This window comes from Rhynchophorus ferrugineus, unplaced genomic scaffold (assembly GCF_030347505.1).
Source record: "Rhynchophorus ferrugineus isolate W39M unplaced genomic scaffold, kcgeb_rfMv2 rfM2, whole genome shotgun sequence".
In the NCBI taxonomy this organism is placed as follows: domain Eukaryota; kingdom Metazoa; phylum Arthropoda; class Insecta; order Coleoptera; family Curculionidae; genus Rhynchophorus; species Rhynchophorus ferrugineus.
Genome location: NW_027472581.1, coordinates 42933393 through 42956789, shown reverse-complemented (window position 1 = coordinate 42956789; position 23397 = coordinate 42933393). Strand labels below are relative to the sequence as shown.

General features: G+C 31.3%; 1 protein-coding gene across 1 annotated transcript in view; it reads right to left on the bottom strand.

The window, feature by feature from the left end:
• Positions 1–23397, bottom strand: part of LOC143190836 (uncharacterized) — a 419968-nt gene that overhangs the window by 114011 nt on the left and 282560 nt on the right. The gene's annotated exons all lie outside the window — the stretch shown is intronic.

Below are 23397 nucleotides of genomic sequence, written 5' to 3'. Positions count from 1 at the left end.
TAAACATTTCTTTCGGCGCTATGTTTAAATCATAATGTCTTCCTTCGCTCGCCGTCTCCGTCATAATGGCAGATATTTTGATTTAAAAGGCTTTGGGCAGCTTCGGTCGGATACCGTCGTTATTTGTTTTTTCTGAATTAACCTAACGTATGTGACTACGAATTAGTCACAGAGCAGCTCCAGAAGCTAGGTACCGATTGCAGTCACCGTAGACTCGTTATGTCTTCGCCGAAGTACCAGAATTGCTAACGTCTCGTCGTCGAAGAAAATAAGCTACCACGTCGTCGAACAGTCGATCCTCCCACAGCGTCGATTACGGGAGCCTTGTCTGAAGAATAGCTTGTTTTCAACGTCGTCGATGGACCACATTCAAGTGCCAAAGCGACGATGATGCAACGGTATCTGTAGGACCGGAAGATATCAACAGCCGTACCAGATCGCAACCGTACCAACCACAACCGTTTCAAACTATCATATTCTTCAAAGCCCATTTTACACAGCACATTTTGTTTGGTATATATTTTTTTGTATTGATATTTTTTTTTCAAACATTTTTGTATTTTTGTTACTTGAAATAATTTTATGTAAAATTCTGGCAGGGGAGTATTGTAGCGACCTTGAGCATGTCGAATTTTACATCGTGGAATAACGGTCTACAAAATACCCAGAAATATAATCCCAGATGTTGAACACGGGCGGGGTGCCAAGTGGAACCCGACAACGAATAGCTGGCGGCAACCCCGAGACGTTTATCTGGGATATTATTGAAGGGTATTTCGGTCATTCAGTGCTCAACCCTCGTTTGGTTAAGACGTGCCACCATCGACTGTCCAAGCCTCGTCTTCAGGTAACTCCGCTGCCATCCGTTTCATTATTTGTATTTTTTATATTGTTTTTATATTGCCAATAAATAACGGTCACATTATGTAAACACCACTGTTTCATTTCGATTTACCTCCATTCACCGAGCCACATCATTTTACCCTAAAGTATTACACATGTTCGACTTATTGTCCTAAGTTATTTGAGGTTAGCTCTTCGATTGTTGAATTAACAGAATTATTTTGACAAACACTTTTTTGACATTAAATTTAATATTTTTTACTAATTTAAATAATAAAAAGTGGAGGACACAATAACTATTAAATCGTATTCCATACAGCGACTACTGATATTAGATATTGAATTGCATCTTAACATCATTTTAATATTCCAATTTCTTCCTCCCACATGCATATCCACTGATTCACGATATTAGTGACATCCGTGACATTTTTCTTAGAAAGGGAACTGATAGACGCTTAAATATACATTGTTTTAATCATTATTAAAAAATATATAGAATATTACATACAATTTTTACACACCCACAACCGTTCAAAAATATTGGAACGTTTTCTTACAAAATATTATACGGTCGCCTCCCATGTTAGAATATTGATTTGCTTCTGTATATACCAGACAGAAACATAAACAATAATGTGTATCTTACTAATTTCAAATAACAAGTTATACAGCCAAACACTTTATTACTTTACACAATATTAAAACACATGTCGACTACACATGTTTTATTTAATTTAATTTTCATCCCATCCGCCTCAAATATGAACTGTCTAATTACTTTTTAATTATGTCAACTTGTTTAGCTAAAATAGCATTGTTATTTATATAGATATTCGTGTCTTCATGGTCGTGCGAAGCAACAACCTACCAAAGCTTCACCACAATCAGTATACAAACCACGGTTTGACTTACTAATATGACTGCGATAATCCTTCTTGTCGGACTCTTGTCTAGGACAATCATAAACACTAAACAATCACAAACATAATATTGTTTTGTACTTTATTGTAAACCTATGTGAAAATAGAAAGTATAAAAGCTTCTAGTACTTTATAGTGTATATTTTAAGTAATCTACTATAAATTACTTGTACTAATGTACATTTTAAATAAGATATTGACTGACTATATCAGAAGGAAGACTGTTTAATGAAAATGTGGTAATAGAAAACGTCAAACCTTAAGTTACAAGAAACAAAAAAGTTAAACATGCAAATACTATTATTTACTAAATATTCTATGGGATTAAAAATGTTTTATCCTCAAAAATATTATTTCACTTTTCACCGCTGACTATACTAAAACTCATATCATTTCTCACCTAAAGAGGAGCACAAACAAAGAAAAAGACAAAGTGCAAATATGTATGTTTTTCTAAACCTTCTAGCTTTTACAGTTTTTTATTCAAGTAACCATTTGGGGAAAAGGTTTGCGTAAGAAAGAAAAACATGAACTACATTTCTTCTTGAGCGTAAAACAAAAAACTAAAAAGTTGAATCTTGAAAAGTCATAACTGCAGAGAGATGACGACTTGGAAAAAATATATAGGGAAAAATTTTCAATAAATTTATGTATTTGCTGGATGTACACAAAAAGTGTCGCTGTCTTTTCTTTTGTTCAAAATATGGCTTGTTGACCACATTAATGAATAGCAATTAGCATTGCAAGCTAAAATTGTTCCCGATCTTATCATAATTTTTATAGTAGCTACAATTACAGAAGTGTATAAGCATTTTCATCGCGAAAATGTACTGTTTCAGGTCTCCTAATTTGACAATTTTTTTGCCCAATAATTGTTTTAATTTAGTTTTCACAATTTGTTGTAGTTTTTTCAATTAGCTTCAATTTTCACATCTCATAACACAGCGGATCTTTTGATCAGACCAGTGACGTTAATATTAATCTTCGCTGGCTTGGTGGCGTATTGGTAAAGGCGACGAGACAGTCCTCCTACTGTTGCGATAGCCGCGGGTTCGAATCCTGCTGGGGCATGATTGTAAATGTATGTTTGCGATTGTTTAATATTTGGAATTATCCTAAGCAAGAGTGTAAAATCCGACAAGGAAAATGATCCCAGTCACGCCAGTAGCTAGGCTGGGTAAGACCGGATGTCTTCTGGGATGATTTTTAAAGTTGGTCACTCGCCAGTTGGTAGGCTTAATGCCAAAGACCGTGGTTCGGAGCCCATGCTAAACTGTACTCCACTCCTGTCTGTGTCCATTCCAGATAAACCACTAGTTGGTAATAGGAGACTTTAAAATTTATAAAAAAATTAATCTTCACTATAAATTACTGATATAGTAGGCTTAACATACAAGTTCTTTATTTTCTATATATTATATTTCTTTATATTCTAAATTTATACCATTATCGTAGTATGTACATTTCTCATGACCAGCAAAATTAATATTAATTACACCAGTTAAAATAATATTGTAAATAGATAAATAGGTTTAGGGAGGTATTAGGCTAAACTGTGTGTTTTTTTTTTAATTTTTTGTTAATTTTCATTTAATTATTACATTTATTATGTACATATTTTATTTTGAAATATTTTGTTTGTGTAAATCTAAGTTTGATTATTTTTTACTTTTTAGTGAGTTCGTTATTTATTTTTTGAAGTCTCTTCAATTTTTTGTAAAAATATTTTATTTTTCTCCTTTTAGTGTTAGATATTTACTCAATAATTTACGTAGTTATTTTGTTAAGTATTACAATGGGTAGGCCAAGTTAAGCTGCAGTCCGTATGAGGAAAAATAGGAATAAGGAAACAATGATTGAAAATAAGAAACGCTTCAGGTCCCGGGGTCCGCTACCTAGTCTAAGTGATTTGACAAATGTTCTAACTAAATTAGAACAACAAAAAGCCGTTATTGCCTCCGTTTGGAATCGGACCCGTGACCTCCGCGTAAGAGCTGAATCCTCTAACCATTACACCATATAAGCAAATGCCTGTAATAATTCTACGACTTCTCGAATCATATGGATAGTATTTAAAAAGCCCACTGAATGGCTTTTACACTGAACTACTTCCGATTTCCCGTCAGTTCCGCCATGAGTTCAGCAATAATATTACACCCAAATATCTGATCTTACATAAAAAAATATGTGAAAACTGTACATGTTTTTGAAATTTGAGGGTTTTCCTCGATTTTCCCCCTTTCCGCCCAGCAGATCTTGAATTGGTTCCAATGGGACCACCTCGGAAGTGCACTATTTTGAATAAAAAAAGAATTTTGAAAATCGGTCCATAATGAACGGAGAAAACATATTAAAAAATATACAACCGAACATAAAACCTCCTCCTTTTTTGAAGTTGCTTAAAAGGCATTGCTGCCACTGCGAACACCAAGTGGTGAAACAGTGGAACTCGTTAATGAAATACGAAGTCTAATATTTTGGTACTTTTGAAATGGATCTTGTATCGTATAGAGAATCTTATATCTAATAAAACATATATATTAATGATTTATTATGCATATTTTATCAACAATTCGAACGTTAATATGAATATTAACATTATAATGGACTGCAGAAATATATTGTCCTGGAATTCTGTATATTACTTTAATTTTAAATGTGTATTAAATTGACCAATACGTTACCAAATTCACCAATTACTGGAAACGTTTGCATCGGTTTTCCGTAGGGTTTACTTCACTCACCTGTAATAAAATAATATATATTATTAATTTACTTAAATTATAAAACATCAGATATTTAATTTATGAAAGAAAAATATACAAAGCATTTTCGACGTCCTTGCTTAAATATACACAGACAATTTATTGTATAATCTGTTTGCAAATGTTAATTTGTTTTTCAGTCATCTGTTTCGAACATTTTTTATAGCTTGGAGTTCATCAAAACGCATATAAATGTCGCAGACACATCCTAAATGTTTATAAACAAAAATAACACACACACACACGTTTGTCTATGCCATCCCGATGAACAATTTTAATATTTTATGCGATATTTCGTTCGGTTTTTGATCCTAATAAAATTTACAGTTTTCGTGTTTTTGACAATAATGTTTTCAGTTTTTGATATGCGGATATACTGAATAGTTACTGCTGTTAATAGAGTATATAATATCGAAATTAATCCCAAAATATTTCACCATATGAAATATTTTAAAATGAAATGTCATATTATATATGTTTCGTATATAATATGACGTGCTATATTTTGTAATTACATTTTCAAATATATTTTTGATAAATTATTACTATATATTAATATTATTCAGAAATATATGGTATATTTAATTTATCATGATATCAAAATAGACTAAAATTATTATTTTAATATAACGAATTCTAAAAACATCTTGTTAAAAAACATGCAATAGGAAAATTGTAATTTTTTACTGGTTCACAGTACTTTTTCCCCGTAGTTTAATTTTCCAAATGAATTATTCCTGTAAATAATTATTTACAAATTCAAAATGTCTAAAATAAATGTTAATTTGAATACATTTATTACACAAGTTTACGTAGATGAGAACGATTCTTAACGTTATTTAATGTCCTGATCTCAGATCTGCAATCGGCATGTCAAGATTGGTTCTAGTTTTCGAGTTCACGCATGGTGGCAGCACTGGGCTCTTGTAACCGCTGTGAACTAACGATAATGCATTAAATGTTATTTGGACCTTGTTTCGTGCTGTGATTGTGCTTTGGAACGTGGAAAAATGTAGACACGACGTTGTAAAGTCGATTCAAAGTATTTTTGTTATGTTTGTGAATATTACATGTTCGGTAACCGTGGAAAAAACATGCACTCGATACATAATTGCAATACTTTGATTTTTCTCTAGTAAACACTGAAAAGTTTCGTAAGTGTTGCAGAACAAAGCTGTACAAGTTATAACTTGGTGAAAATTAAAAAGCATTTCATTTTTTGTACCAACGTTATGAAAAGAAGAGAAAAATCCTGTTGATTGCTACTTTGACTGTCGTCGGTATAAAGGGAAAAAATAGCACTGTGTACGGACAAAATATCGTAAGAAATCTTCGTAACCGACGGGCCCCGAAAGCGGTTTCATTATGGAAGAAAATTATTTAATTTTGCAAAGTGAACTGAATGATTTGATTGGAGATTTGAATTTATCGAAACAAAAAACAGAGTGGATTGCACCACGGTCGCAGAAAATGCCAACAACCAAACCTAAATCGAAACAACCCTAAAACACAACTCACTATATACAGTAATAGAAATAACGAAATTTTACCGTTCTTAATTCTGTATTATATAAAAAGTCTATTGTGATGAATTTATGTACCGTATGTTGATACATACAATATGTTGTATAAATGAATGTATTTATTTTTCACAAATAGTTTTAAATACTAATTTAAAGGCTCTACTTCACATTGAATATAAAAGAGACATCTATTCTGATTGCCCCCACAGTACAGACTAAGGAATGCTACGATAGAATGCGTTTGATTTTGACCAAACAATTTTTAAAGTTTTAGAAATAATTTGTTAATTTAATCTCGAAGCGTTGATTTGAAAAATTGATTTACATATTGGTTACAGGTCATATGGTTGATTACGGGTCTACTAATTGGGATTCAATCTGCGTTCATGAAATATTACTGTTTTTTATGTTTGTTGGACAGCTATGCAGTAGATCATCATTATGTGAGAAAGGTGTGACCGAGTTGTACCCATTATTGACCAAAGTTTACAAAATATTTAACGCCTGATGAAGCAGCAGTATGGGCATCGCTTCAAAGTTTTGTTCACAACTTTCTTGGTAACCCCAAATCATCAGATTACAAGCACATGCACTAGTTAAAAAAAGGCAGAATCCTCTTTGATGCGTAGGAAAATGTAAATGAAAAAGTTTTTAAAATTCGATTTGTAGTGATACTGGTCGAACCGGTTGTCAAACTATGTGATTTTACAGTATGATAACGCTCGGTCTCATTTTGAAAAATACACTAGGCATTGATCTTTCCAATTATTATTTGTTCAAATCAATTGAGTTTTGTATATCGTAAAAAACGTATTAGTGGACAAAAATAACTTTTATTTAGTAAAATATAACAAAAAAATATAGCAATACGCCATGATAAGTTGAACGCCACTCGATATTCAGTGCTGTTGCATAGGCATGTTGGAAGCGGTAAAAAAAATCAGTTCCGGCTCTGTCGTCTTAGCCGCGACTTTGACAAAAATGTACCCAATTTATGCTTACATAGATTTATACGTAATATATATAGTTTTATGATTTTTTTTGTAGTTTTCTTGTAAATAACAATATATTGTATATTAATATAGCAGCATTTTGGAACGATAGTTTTCAAGATTGTTAAGAAAATTTATAGGAAAGGGTTCGTACAACTTCATCTGACATCACCAATTGAACAAACAGTCGAGCGGAAATAGTAATTACTAGTTTCTTGACTATCGACTGTTTCCACTATTTTGCAACTATAGACTGTTTCGACTATTTTCAGTCGATAGTTCCCTACGCTAATATGCACCAAAACGAAAATGTATAATATTTATATTGTAGCGACCTTGAGCATGTCGAATTTTACATCGTGGAATAACGGTCTACAAAATATCCAGAAATATAATCCCAGATGTTGAACACGGGCGGGGTGCCAACTGGAACCCGACAACGAATAGCTGGCGGCAACCCCGAGACGTTTATCTGGGATATTATTGAAGAGTATTTCGGTCATTCAGTGCTCAACCCTCGTTTGGTTTAGACATTCCACCATCGACTGCCCAAGCCTCGTCTTCAGGTAACTCCGCTGCCATCCGTTTTATTATTTGTATTTTCACATTTTTTTTATATTGCCAATAAATAACGGTCATATTATGTAAACATAACTGTTTTATTTCGTTTTACCTCCATTCACCGAGCCACATCATTTTACCCTAAAATATACTTATAAAGGTGTTCATAAGGTACCAGCGTGCAAGTATTGAAGCTTAAAATAAATTAAGCAAAGTAACTATGTTAAATGCCTGTCTAATATTCCATGAGAATCCATATTTTATCCTGACAGTTAGTAATTCATAAATAAAAACAATTTTACAATGTTCTCCGCTTTATCTGCAATACATATTAACACGCAATCCAACATGATATTCATTTATTCCATTACATTCTTACTGCTGCACCGAAAATAAATACTAAATACACCTCCCAAGCACATTACGTAGATATAATAATACCAGCGTATTTTAAAAGCATTCGTACAACATTAAAATTAATGGCAAACATTTTCATCTGTCTCGCGTTATGTTGAACGTTTTGTCACCGTTTAAAAAATTCCATTAAGCGAAAGCCTCAGCGGTGCGGATCACTTTTATATAGCTTATTTTCACCGAGAAAACTGTTAATATGAAAAAGCTACGTGACCTACACCTTCAATAAATAACGATATAATTATTTTAAAAGTAGTACTGAATGTATTTCGTAAAAGAAGTAAAAATACGAGTTTTGTTATATAAATAATAAAATTTTGTTTTAGTGAACTTTCTCTTTATTTTGTTTGTTTTGATAAGGACCCAGATCTAGTTTCGGTATTCTCTTGAAGAAGAAATCGTTATTTTTTATTACTAGACATATCGATTAGTATTCTAATTTAGTAATTCTTAAATTTTCTTAAAACAGGAATAGGAAATAATAATTAGTCTTAAAAACATTAACAAACCGACAAGTACATGCATAGCCTTATAGGCCTCTCTCGCATCTATATGCCATACCCAAATTATTTGTGAAACTCATGTTTAAAAGTGTTAAACTACATATAAATATACTAAATTTCTAGTTGGAATAACCACTCAACAATCGACCAAGTGCACTCTTCTATCTATTACTCTTGTACTGCACTGTCGTTATTCAAACAACAAAAGAAACAATGCAATAGTTGAAAACAATACAATCATTATAGCAAAATATACATCTGTGGAAAACTATACATTACAGCTATCTAAAGATGTATCAATAGGCTGAAGACTGGAAAATATAACCTAATACTTCGAAAACAAAAACAAAAATCTAATTATATCCTTTGGAGAAGGTTTAATTCCTCAAGCAGAACTAATGAAACACAGGCATACCTCTCCATGATAGATTAAAATGAAATAATAGACAAAAAGCTGGCCACACAGTCAAAATTTTACAACTGTACTGCTCTGCCTGGCGATTATCGTAGCTTGATCTAAAATTAAATATACTAGTTTGTCAGTTATTGGTTTGTACGTATGATGTTGCTCTAAGTAACTAAACCGCCTTAGTGTAATCCAAAGCTGTCAAAACAAAATTCTTGCTTAATTAAAAATACTTATCACAACGCAACCAACGAAGAACTGCACAATCTTGAAGTTACACAAAATTTCACCAAAAATATTAAATAATATGGAACTACTGAACGACGTGCTGAAAATCACATTATTGAAGCGAACCAAACTAGACGAACTTCAATTCGCCCAATTTAATTTTAATTTAGTAAGAAAATACTAATGTATTTCAATCGCATTCGTCTTACTCATGTATCGATATAAATGAAAAGCAGTAAAAATTGATCAAAAAGTGATCGAAAAAAAGCTTTTAAAATAGAGAAAATTTATTTCTCAACAGATGAATGGCAATTACATACAGATATAAGACGACAACAATAAGATATTTCTGTACTTGGATTCTCTTACCCCACACCGTCCTACTACTTGTGACCATCAATGTATTAATACAACTTTATTATTTATTTGCGCATATAAAACTGATTGAAAAATATAATGCTTTCATTAATTTTGAATTCTAAACTTTACTGACGGTTTTTTTGTTTTTCTTTGATAGTTAAACCCTCTATAATAATCTGACATATCTACTACTAGTACTAAAAGAGTATATTATAATCAGTATAGTACACAAATCAAAATAACATACCAGCAATTACTAGAAAATTAGTTAAAAAATTCAGCTTGTTATTTTATTTTCAAACTCATTATGCACAAGCCGATAATGTATCATCTTCATTTGTGACAATTTGTCTAAGGCTGTAGAGAAAGTAGCCGTCAACAAGATCTACAAATGCACTAGAGACTGGAAAATACAGCTTAATAGCTCCAAATCGGCGAATGCCCGATTCTTCAAGCAGAATCAGCTAAATACTTCGGAATATATCTAGATGGTAAGTTAAATCGGAAACATCATGTTAGACAAAAAGCAAAGTAGATTAGATTCAAAGTCAAGCAATTGTACTGGTTAGTCGGAAGATACTCTAAACTTGACCTAAAATCAAAAAGATTGCTTTATCTGTCAATCATAAAGCTAGTTTGGACTTAATAGGGTTGCACTTAAACATCAAAGCAACTAGTAATCTAACGCACACAAAACAGAGTTTTACGATTCATTACAAATGCTTATCGCTACGTAACCAACGAAGAGCATGATGACCTCGGAATCAAATGGATACGCGATAGTGATCCATTTCTCAAGATTTTCACCTTAAAATATGAAATAAAATTGCTAAATCTCAGCAAAGTGGAAGCAATTCAGCTACTGGACAATACACAGGAAATCAGAAGATTGAAGCGTACCAAACTATATGAACTTGTTTAGTGTATAAGTTTATTCTTAACTTTAGTTTAAGTAGATTAGTATTATTTTAATTTTGGAAGTACATACTGATGTATTAATCCCGTACTAGCTTGGCTTGTGTATTAATGGAGGTACGACAGAACACTAGTAATAAATAAATTTGTAATGAATAATGTAATTAATAAAAAAATATTTACGATGCTCCAGTAACCAAAAATTAGAATCCAAAAGCAAAAATAAAATTATCTATATATAAAACTATTATTCTTAGGCAGTAAATATAATCTGTACAAATCTGTACAAAAATAAGTAGATATGAATGACGATAAAATCCGAAAGAAAGTTACATTAACATTATAACAATCAACATTTTATTAAAGAAGAATTATTAATAAGACTAAACTGGCGAAAGTAAACTAAACTAGTTGACCAACAAATTTAATTGTTATGGACCTAATTTATTCTTTCAGCAGTAATAAAAATGCATATTATATAATCATTTGTAGTTCTATTAAAACGAAAATATAAATTAGTTCCAAAATCTACTAATTTATACAAACAACATAACCTCATATATCATCAAGAAACAAACAGTTATTAAACAAATTAAATAGTTGATGCTAGTTGATATTTTCTGTTGCATGCGAAATCTAGTTAAAAATAATAAATGTTTTAGTTAGTTCAAATATATGTAATTAGTTCAAATAATAAAAAAATATGCCCCTATCTCACCATCTGTTTTATTTACCAAATATATTTAACTTAAACTAAACCCAATCATTATATCATCATTGTTAAAAAAATAATTATAATGTTTCAACTGCTATACACACGTAAACCATAACTTCCCATCACTGAACCGGGGAATCATCAATCACACGTTAACAGACCAACGGATAGAAAACTTTTACGAAAAAAAATATACCAATGACATTTCCTTACACATAAAAAACGCCCAAAGTGCGAATTTATCTTTTCAATTATAAACCACCAGCGGCACGGATGTTTTAGCGCAATGGAAGAGATACGATTGTTTGCACGAAAAGTGAAGCCGAAAAAAACCTCCGAAACTTTTTAATGAAAAAAGTTAACAGCCCAAAAATAGATTAATGCTATCTGTTATTGTTACCACGAAAATACCAAGTGACGTAATTAGATATAAATTAGATATAAAGACGAAAAGTTTGCGGCCTGATACAGATTAGTTATTGGATAACATTATTAATGCTTTTGTGCGTGTGTGGATTAAATACTGAAGAATAGGCACATTTTTATTTGACACAGAAATAGATTGAACTTGAACTACAAATCTACTAGGTTAGATGTATAAAAATAAAATGAAAAACACTACAATATAATCTTCCCAAACTTTGATTCATGTTCAAAATTATTTTAGAAAACATATAATTTTTTAAATTTTAGTAGTTTGAATCAGAATGTATTTACAAAATGATACAGTCTTGAATTTATTTTTCATATATAAATAGACAAAGGGTTGTATACATGGAATAGTCTTTTTGCATCAATCTCATAAAAGGAAATCTAATTTTGATCACAGAAAATATACAGTAATTCATCATACTTCTTAATTTTCTGCCCCAGCTTTGTTTCACTAGTTGCCTCCTTCTTGGCTTTTACAGCAAATGTTTCTATACTTCATTTTCATTACAGCCACAATCCTCTCAATCGTCTTGATCTCATTGAGCACAATGATTTGTAAAATTTTCCTGAAGAGAGTTTTCCTCATGCCGTCTCATTTTCCGCCCTTTGATTATATCAAGGCTTTTGAATATTCCCACCTTTAGTTGCAGTATGTCAACACCTAGCATCAACTGCGTTTCCGGTCCATCTTTTCCTTTCTTTTTTAAGCGATAAAAAAAAAGAAGGAGGTTTTATGTTCAGCTGTATATTTCTTTTAATATATGGTCACCGATTTCTCTGTCAATTATAAACCGAGATTCAAAATAATTATTTTATTCGAAAGAGTGCACTTTCTAGGTGGTCCCATTGGAACCATGTCAGGATCTGATTAGTTTAACTATTAGCTTAATACCTACCTAAACCTATTTATCTATTTACAGCCAACTGATCAGTTTGAAGCTACTAACTTCAAAGTGATCAGTTGGCAGTAGTTGAAATAATATTGAAAACAGATAAATAGGTTTAGTTAGGTATTAAGCTAAATTGTGTGTATATAGTATAATATAAAATACGTGTAGTAGTTAGGTTAAATAAGGTTTCTGTTTATTTTTATTTAGTTATTACAACGATTAATATGTAAATATCATATTTTGTGTTTTTTTTTGTGTTAAAAATCTAAGTTTGATTATTTTTTACTTCTTAGTGAGTTCCTTATTTATTTTTTGAAGTCGGTCCAACCTTTTTTTTTTAATATTTTATTCCATTATATTATTTTCCTCGTCAACTATCTCTGGTTCCGAGATCTGGTCAATTTTTTTCGACTCTCGACTCCATTGTAGTTGCTTAGCTATTATTGTTAGCATAATTTTTGCTGCTTCTTTTTAATGTTGCCTAAGTCAACGTCATCCAATTTAGGCAGAAAGAACTCGTTTATCATATCGTAATACAGAGCACAAATAAACATTAATATGTTTCCGAATAAATAAAGTCGGCCCAAAATTCGCATCAGTGGCATGTCGAGGATATATTTGATTTTCAACAGAACATTTTTATGAACATAACATTTTTATCTAAATCCCAAATAAGACAACATCGATGACTAACAAAGCCATCAGGGTGAAAATAAGTTACAATGTATAATATGTAAATATTGAGATTCAGCTGGTTACAGTATACATTGTGAAGAACTTATTGAAATTTACAATGTGTCAGTGTTACCAATTGATGCTTTGACTTGTTTTTGACTTTCACCAACAACTTTACGCACAAATTGTGAAATGTATTTCTAGACTGAGTTGTCCAATTTTCCAGCATCTTCGCAAATACACTATTTGAATGAATATATTATGCATTCGATCAGTCTTGGATTCTTTTTCTTGCGTAATCTAATTCATCAGCTGATAATTTTCTTACTGATATAGGATTGAGCGTAATTTTAAAATGGCATCGGTTTTGGGGAACCTAAATTGCGATAAAATTTCTTCTCATTGTTCTTGAGTATCTCTTTAAGCATACGGATCGGATTAACGACTTGTAGTACAGGACTTTGTTAACCGAATATAATTTTCTATCTCTGAAGATGACTAGGTAAATAACAGGTTAATTGAAAAGTCCCCGGCTTGACACATAGATGGTGCTACTAGAATTAAATCCATATGTGTTCTAGTTAGGCCTAACCCTCAAAAGATGCGTGTATAAAATTGACAGCTGTCGGATCATTAGTTTGTGAATTATAGCATTTTGGGTGAAGCAACTTTTGTTATTGTAAAATTATATTGCTTTTTGAAAGGAAAAAATACAGTTGCAGCAAAAACTTGGCTTGATGCCGAGTTTCCGGATACTGCCCCAGGAAAATCAAGACGGTGAACGCAGTGGCGCCCAAAAGAGGTTGTTACCGATATTAAAAAAATACACAAAATGATTTTGAATGACAGTAAATTGACATTAAATAATATAGCAGCCACTTAAGATATCAACTGAACGTGTACATCATATCATTCACGAATATTTGGGTATGAGAAAGCTCTATGTAAAGTGGGTGCCTCGCGAGCTCACTTTTAATCAAAAACAACGACGAGTTGATGATTTGAAGCAATATTTGAAGATGATCAAGCGTAGTAAATCTGAGTGTTTGCGTCGATATGTGACAATGTATGAAACATAGCTCCATCATTTCACTCCGAAGTCCAATCGACGGTCATCCGAGTGGACTGCATACGACGAACCCGCTCCAAGGCGTGGGAAAACGCAACAGTCGGCTGACAAGGTTATGGCCTCTGTATTTTGGGATATGCATGGAATAATTTTCATTGACTACCTTGAAAAAGGAAGGACCATCAACAGCGACTATTATATAGCGTTATTGGACCGTTTGAAGGGCGAAACCACCGAAAAACGGCCGCATTTGAAGAAAAAGAAAGTGCTGCTTCAGCAAGACAATGTACCATGTCAAAAATCCCTGAATAGGGCTTCGAGTTGCTTCCTCATCCACCGTATTCTCCAGATCTGGCCCTCAGAGAATATTTTGTGTTCTCAGATCTCAAAAGAATGCTCGCTGGGAAGAAATATTCATCGAATGAAGAGGTGATCGCTGAAACTGAGGCCTATTTTGAGGCAAAGGACAAATCGTACTATAAAAATGGTATCGAAAAGTTAGAAAGTTGCTATAATCGGTTTATCACCCTTGAAGGGAATTATGTTGAATAAAAAATAATAATTTTGCAAAAAAAATGTGTTTTATTATGGTAGGTCGAGGACTTTTCAATTGACCTGTTAGGCCTTGACAAATAGCTGTTTAATTTGTATGGATCATATAAACGGTCTACGGTCCATACAGAAGCCGTGTTATGTGGTCTTTTGTCGAGCTTTTTCGATTCTTAACCACTTGAGCAAATGAATTTGCGAGGATGTGCAGATCCTCCCAAGTTTTAACGTTAAGTTTTAAATATTGCAAAATTACCTTATTATTCATGTATTTGCATGACAGCCAACTTAATTTTAATACTCGGTAACATTGTATCAGTGGCAATCAATAACCATTTCCCATTATGCTTTCGTTCGATTTGAGTAACAGGCAATGAACTAAAGGGAAAAGTTTCAAACTATATTCAGATTTACCGACGATGCTGATGCATTGGCGGGTTAGCCGGAATCTATTTTACGCTTAGGATTATTATAAATATCCATTCTGGCCGTAATAAGATATCCGCCGACGCCTTTCGGTTTTCGCTTCTTCAGCATCCAATATCCTTGCCCTATATATCAAATAGGAACACATATTAACAAATAATTTTATTTATCTGTCAATCACTAACTAAAGTGATTAAACTGCTACCACTGAAGATGCTATTATAGTTTTGCCAATTGAGAAAAATTAAATAAATGATCAAACTTATATAGAATTAACACGACTCAAATTTGCAAATATCCTTTAATTGATGTACATTTAAAAAGTAAACTTAGAAATAAATAATGGTCTTCAAGAATAAACTCAAGAATATATATTTAGAAAACAAACTAATTCTATATGAACAGATCATATAAGATATAAGGGTGATGACGAAATCAAAAATTGTGTGTGAAATGAACAGAATCATCCATATGCCTAAATATAATAATGAGGTAATAAATGCACCTCGACTAATAAAAAACAACATCCTACACAAATATTTAAAATGATATGCATACTCATAAGATCCAAAATTGTTAATATGGAAACAATTACTACTTTTTCAATAAATAATGGTTAAAACTGAACGGGTTAAATTTAACTATCAGTAAATTGTAAAACAATTTTTTTTAACCGTTTCGGGCTTAAAAAAGAAAACAATAAAAATATTAATTAATTACATCCTTTAAGAGTAAATCCTTATTTAATTAGATGCTAGGTATGGCAATTAATAAAATAAAATAAAATATTGCAACACTAAAGAAAAATCACTACTGTAACCACATATACACTTAACACGGCAGCCTTATCATTACACGAATATCCAATAACTTCATCAAAGATCCTCCAAATGCACCTCAATAAGATAAAAACATAGGGAATCAAATCTCTACTACCTATGTAAACAACTACTCATGTACATTTTACTACTACTAACTTTTACTCTGCATAGAACCATAGATTCTTGAACCACTAGCAGGGTCATGTTTCAGTTTAGAACTATGTCGAATTTTAAATTTTAAAAATAATGCTTTTGATTTCCAAGACAGGAAAACTATAACATCATATAAACATCATTGTATTAAATTATAATTTGAAATTAACTGACTACTAATACCACTAATGAATCCTTAACATAAAGCAATTTAATTTTCAGTTATGGGATTTCCAGCTGTCTTTACATTTACCCTTTAGTGACTATAGCGTAGAGCTTCGTCATTTCAAAGCCTTTAATCTTCTCAGGTCGATAATTACTTGCCGAAAAAAAAATGAACAAATAGTTACCGTCAAATATATCCATCCATTAAGATAATGCGGCAACGAACGAGGCTAAACGAAAAAAGGGCGAAAATTAAATTTTCCCCGTAAAAAGATGTAAAAACTTTATCAGAAACTGCATTAAATCTCGAAATGAAATTAATAGGCTGAGCGTCGGGTAATCTCTCAGGAATTCAGTGCGATAAAATTTATTTTCCACCGCCATTTTTCTTGTTTGATGAATTTTTCGTAGCTCGGATCTGTGTTTTTTTTGCCGGCCTCGAAAATTAATGTCCGTTTAGGATAACAATATCCTGGCTTCAATATAACAAAATTCTCGGGCTAATTATACTTAATCACGTTAGGGTATTAAGGTTTCTATGTAACGGGTTTTTTGTCTAATAAAAATGCAAAACGTTATTTTAATAAAATCAGAATTTTCTGTTCCTTCAACAACTAATTCAATATTCTACAATAACTAGTGATAGCCCTGTGGTTGAAACTCGACCATAATTTATTAAGTTAATCATGTTTATCTCATAATAGAGTAAAGGGAATAATTTAAAAATTATATATTAGTAATTAACCTATATATGTTACTAACTAAATACCTATTTTCACAGTATTTTAGAGTAAGATCAGAAATGTATTTAATATATAACATTAATTAAAATAATAAATGTGTGTATATTAAAACATATTAGAACAACTATCTCAAAAATTAATCCTTTTTAAATGGCACTTAATTGAATCTTATTTCTATTCAATAATCAACAAAGTATTGATGGGCTTAAATTACTAACCACTGAACATTGTAGACAAAGTATCATAAGTAACATTATTGTCAGAACTGTAACAGCTTCAGAGCATCAAATATAAGTATACATTTTACTTTACGTTTATGCTGCAAACACAAATATGGAATAATAAATAAATAGTCCCATATTTTTAACATTAATCGTAAAATACCTTAATATTTATCAATGCTTTTAAATGTTTACAAATTTACTATTAATAATTTTTCCATTTTTTCCTATGTCTTCCATCTAGGCAAATTATAGTTTCATTTTCATGCATTTTCTCGATATTTCTCAGGCCTTCGACAAGGTGTGATACACTGGACTGCATGTTAAATTGAAAAACCCTTTTCCCCTTACGCACTTTCAATTGCTGAAATCGTACCTCTCAGATACACATTTTATTGTCAAACAGGGTGACGAATCCACTGACCTACAGCCCATATATTTGGATATTCCGCAGGAGAGTGTTCTCGGCCCATTGTTATATCTTATGTATACAGGTGACCTACCGACCTCACGAAACACTACTGTTGCAACAAATGCTGACAATACATCACCCTTTGCAGAAGAACATGTATCTCAGTAAAATTGAATAATCATGAACTTCCGCAAGCAGGCAGCGTTAAATATCCGGCAATACATTTTGATCGACGTCTGACTTGGAAAAAGCATATAGTGACAAAACGCAAACAGCTTGGGCTTAAACTAAACCAAGTATATTGGCTGATAGGGCGTAAATCTAAATTATCATTAGATAACAAGGTTTTGCTGTATAAGTCAATACTTAAGCCCATCTGGACATATGGTATTGAACTTTGGGGTACTACTAGCAAATCTAACATAGATATCCTCCAGAGGTTCCAGAATAAAGTCTTGTGAGTCATCGTCGATGCCCCATATTACGTGTTCGACAAACTGATTCAACGCGATATCCACACAGAACCCATAACGAGTGTGATTTGAAGTGCTCTGAAAGACTATTAGTGCATCCAAATGCATTCGCCAAACAGTTAAATGTGCGCGATGACAGTGAAGTGCGTAGGCTCAAACGCAAACTATGATACGAACTGGTTAATAGACACATAGAGTAAAATTTAATAATTTCTAGAATAAGTTAGAATAGTCATCAGAATAAGTTAGGATATACTTTAAAATAAGTTAGAATAGTATCTATAATAAGCCTTAGATTATAAGGTGTACAGCAGATCACTTACTGAAGTGATCTTCTACATGTTAGGATGGTTATATAATATAACGGAAATCAAACAATAATACTTATTGCCCACGGGCAGATTGTTGACGTTCCAAGAGATTAATAAAAACATTTATGCATGAATCATTTTGCTGCATTCAACTGCTGTATATTTTCAATATTTCATATATGTATTCATATAGCTTCTATCTTTAACCCATTCTTTTCACCTAAAGTATATATTGTAAAAACAATAAGTACACCAGGCTAAGTAAAATAATAATACCTTAATCTAAATTTTTAAATAAAATTGTATCGTTCTTTGCTTATTTATTTCGATTGTTTCTTATTCGTTGATTTTTTGATTATTTCTTTGCTTCGATCTCACCCTTGTAAACAGCCTATTATTAATTTGCCTTATATTTTATTTTATTCTTTCTTATTCGTAGTTTTAGTCATTTCTTATTCATACTTGCCAAAACTCTTTAATAGTTCCACCAATACGAGAGTAACCGAGAGTAACACAAAATCTTAAATAACTCTGCTTATAATTAAATAAATTCGTTTAGTAATGTTTTAACATGCGTACTTTCCGTTTTAATATCGTTTCAAGCGTTTTTTACTTTTTCCAGGATGACCAGCTAGAACCAAATAGCCTTGTTCTGATGTTGCTTCGGGTTCAGGATAGAAAGGTTTCGCGGGCGACAGAGGCCCTGGGTTACGACTAGGATTATCAGACGACAGTAAAAAACCTATACATCCATGCCCATATAAGTTTCGATTGGCTAGAACGCATTTGTTCTAATCTAGCCTGATAGTTTTCACAACTACGCGTCCTTTTCTATATACGCCTTATTATTTACCACAGTTGTGGTTAGAAGTCACTTTTAGGTTAATTTTGTATTTACATTTTGTTGAGGTAATATAATTATTTCATAGGTAAAATTACTATGAATTATTAGTAAAATATTATCATTCTATAACACTAATTTTGTAGATTGCTAGGAACAAAGGGTATATTTTTATGTTAAATAATATGGAACTGAAGGTTATAGTAAGGTAAGAATCAAATATGGTCATGTTTGTATACGTTTTCTGTCTATTTGTAATTTTACTTATATCTTTCTGATTCCACAGATACTTTAAAACATATTTCGAATCAATACAAATATGGCAATAGAATCTTTGAACAATGTATTAAAAATAAATACACTTAGAAGGAATGCTAGGGCGCCAGTTGAAAAATTATTACATTCGTTAGATGATCTGGTAGATTTGATAATTTGGAACAGGATTTTGAACGTTGAAAGACCAAACGCTAGTATCCATCAGGATCATATAATTGTTAATACATACAGTTCAACATAATTCAGGAAATTTGAAGTTAAACATTACATCAAAATATACTATGTAAATATCAATTAAATCTGCGAGAATAGTTGTAATACTTTGTATTGTAGAGTGTGTAAGATTTGTGGGTATATATATATGTGTAGCTGTCCAGAATATACGATAAAGAATACTCTGTGCAAGCATGTACACTTAATATTATATATGAGAAGATAATGGGCACCAACTTTTAGCAGATAATGTAGTTAGTGCTCGGGGAGAGAAGACACTGATTAAATTGCAAGACAAGAAATTAGAAAAATCATATTAAAGAAACACACAGTGAGAAGCAGAAGAACCAAATAAGGAAAATGGCATGGATAACAAAATAGACAATATATCTATAGATTCGAAATCAGCCAATCAAGAATCACAAATCGAAATTATTAATAACATATAGGTGGTGCTTAAGAGATTTTAACAAAAAAGCAATTCGAAAGGAACATATAAGATAAGTTATTTTGATTCAAATATTTGTTTTGATATTTTATTTATATAGTTTGTGTGTATTCCTGGATGCATGATTTGGATGTATTTAGTTTTATTGGAATTTGTTTATTTTAGTGCATGTTACTCAAAAATATAAGGCTTGAAATTTCTTCCTCGATGTAGGCTTTAACCTTGCCATATTTCATGTCTCCAGATGTCCCCATTTTACTCAAAAAGGAAGGAGAAATTTTCAATAAGCGAATTAATATATAGAGATATTAAAAAACTAGAGAAATTCAACATATATTAGTGAATCAAAAAATATATTTTTATAATATATTTTATTTTAAAATATTTTTCAACAAAATAGCAAAATACGAGATATATCTAAAGTCAAGGGCATTGGAAGATTCAGGGGGCAGTAAAGGTAAAATATAGAATTTTAAAAACAAAAATATATCAATATATTCGCCACCTCCAACATCGTTTAGCATCCGGCACTGTGCATTGACCTAATTTGCTTTGGTTACTGCTCAAATTATCATAGCAGATTGCAGTATTTTATCATGATATTTTATAAAATAAATTATCAATCTCACTCTAAACACATGTATTAATAGATTTTTATAAATCCATTATCTTTTAAAAAATAGCACCAGATTTATTTTCTAACAACATTTAAAAACCTTCGTAAAATCACATGATGAATGTCTCAAACAATGAAGAAAGTTCTTCATAAAGCAAAAACTCAAAACAAGTATTAACAATTGAGACTCTTGTTGGAGGAGCTTTTGCTTTTCTAAGATGGTGAACTTGGGAGTGTGGAACAATTTGTCGGTATGGTTCCGAGACTTGGACACTGTTACAGTCTGATATCTGTAAACTTGAGATCTTTCAAATGTTTGATGATGTGTGGTGTTTAAGACTAATTGTACATGTTTCTCCCTGAAATCGTATCAGAAATAAAGTTATTCGTTATTTTGTTGGATATGCCTTTCTAATGCAAAGTGAACCATTTTCTGACAAATTTCTGAGGCGAATGGAAGATTTAGCGAAAAAGACATTAACCAATATCATAGAAAGCGATCTGTAAAATAGAAAACAAACATTGTCCAAGGCCAGGTCAGCTAACAAACGTTTGATCGTCAACTGTGCCGACATTTAGTGAAGAATATGGTCCTGTGGTACCAATAGCAGCGTATTGATTGAGAAGTAGACCCAAGGGCGGGCTATGGATTCATAATGATGACAATGGTGATAAACAGTTAAAATGTATTTAATTTAAAAATAGTACGGAACACTATTTTTATACTTACCAACTTATGTTAATAAATGTAAAAAAGTTATCAATTCCTAATATTGTACATTGAAATAATTCACGAAATAATTTCATTATATATCATCAATTCTTATTCATATATTCGTACTCATCTTACTTTTTAAATAGTTTTCAATTTCCTTTTTCGTTCATTAAGTTTTTTGTTTTAAAATTAACCAGTCAAATTTGCTATTTCAAACTTAAAAAGAAAAGACGTAGTACAAACCAAAACTTAATATAAAATATTTGATTATAACCAATTACATAAAAGAAAATCAAAAAAGAAAAGGAAATTAAACAATTCCCTTTAAAATTTGTTTATCTACTTATTGATTGAATTGTTACATATGATCAAAATCATGAAAATTATATACAGCATACAAAATTCCATACCAATCACATAGACCATTCTTTCAGAAATCTGTTTTAGCAACATTGATGCAATTGGCTTAAACATGTCTCGTAGCTAAAAAAATAAAAATAACGTTAGGTGGGAGAAACTGACGACTCTATGAAAACCTCATTCTTTGTTTCAATTTCAGCTTCAGTTTAATATCTTTCATGAAGATATTTGAGATTTATTTACAGAGTCTTGACAAAAAACTATAGCGTAGACATGAAAAACATGAATTACTTTTAAAATAATTCTAAACACATGCCATAACACATTTGAAATATTAAAACATTAAAAATGAAATTTTGTTTCGATATTTACAATTTCATTTATATTTTTGTGTTCTTGATAAGAAGCGTCACATTCACCCCAACCGGCAATACAGTATAGGCAATAAAAACGACCCTCGTTATTAACGGTCATATTTTTATTTACGTGATTAGTTTTTACGACCAACGAGTCCCCGCTTAAATCATTTATTTCCCCGCGAATTTTAAAATTATGTCTTTAATAATAAAGGTGTATTTAGGGCGATTACCTGCATATGCGGATATTTTGTTAGGTTATTTTTTATATTTATAACGCAACATATCTTGCAACAGTACATTTTTATCGATTGTATGTATCAGTTTTGATATGTAATATAGGAATGTAAACAAGCTCTTTCTTTAAGCTTTATATAAATATTAAAAATGAAACTATATGGAGTAACAAAAATCGTATGACTGGCTAGAGGAGAGCAGGTGCACTTAAATAAAATTTAATTATTTTTACATAAATTTTAAAGTCTCTTTTTACCAACTATAGGTTTATCTGGACTGGTTTTCAATATTTTAGAGAGTATTCTTAGACTGCAAAAATTGTTAGGATTGAAAGTTCAAAAACTGAACTCAAAATAATCAATGATATAAATGGATATTTATTATGTTACTCAAATTTATTAATATACTTTTTTCTTCAGTAAATCACTTTAAATACGGTCTAATATACTCTAAATGTATCTCGTATGCCTGGAATGTCATGTAGTCTATGTGTCCATGCTTATTCCAAACATGTAGCATATTGTTGGTAAAAGCTTCAGTTCATTCATTACGTATTCTTATGAAATCTACGTGCTTACACATATTTTTTAACATAACCACTACGTTATTACACTAACATTGATATATATATATACACTTGTACCATAATTCAGAAGAAAGCAGAAGGGAAAAGAAATATACAAAAAAATTAAAACACGTAAGAACGGGAGAAAATAAATGAAAATCTAACAAAGCATTTTGAAATTGAAAGAGCTGACCGAACATGAAAAGAACTTAAAGAATACTAAACACCATAAAGAAAAAGCTGAAAACTTACTGTCAAGTAAAGTTAAAGTTAATGTTAAGA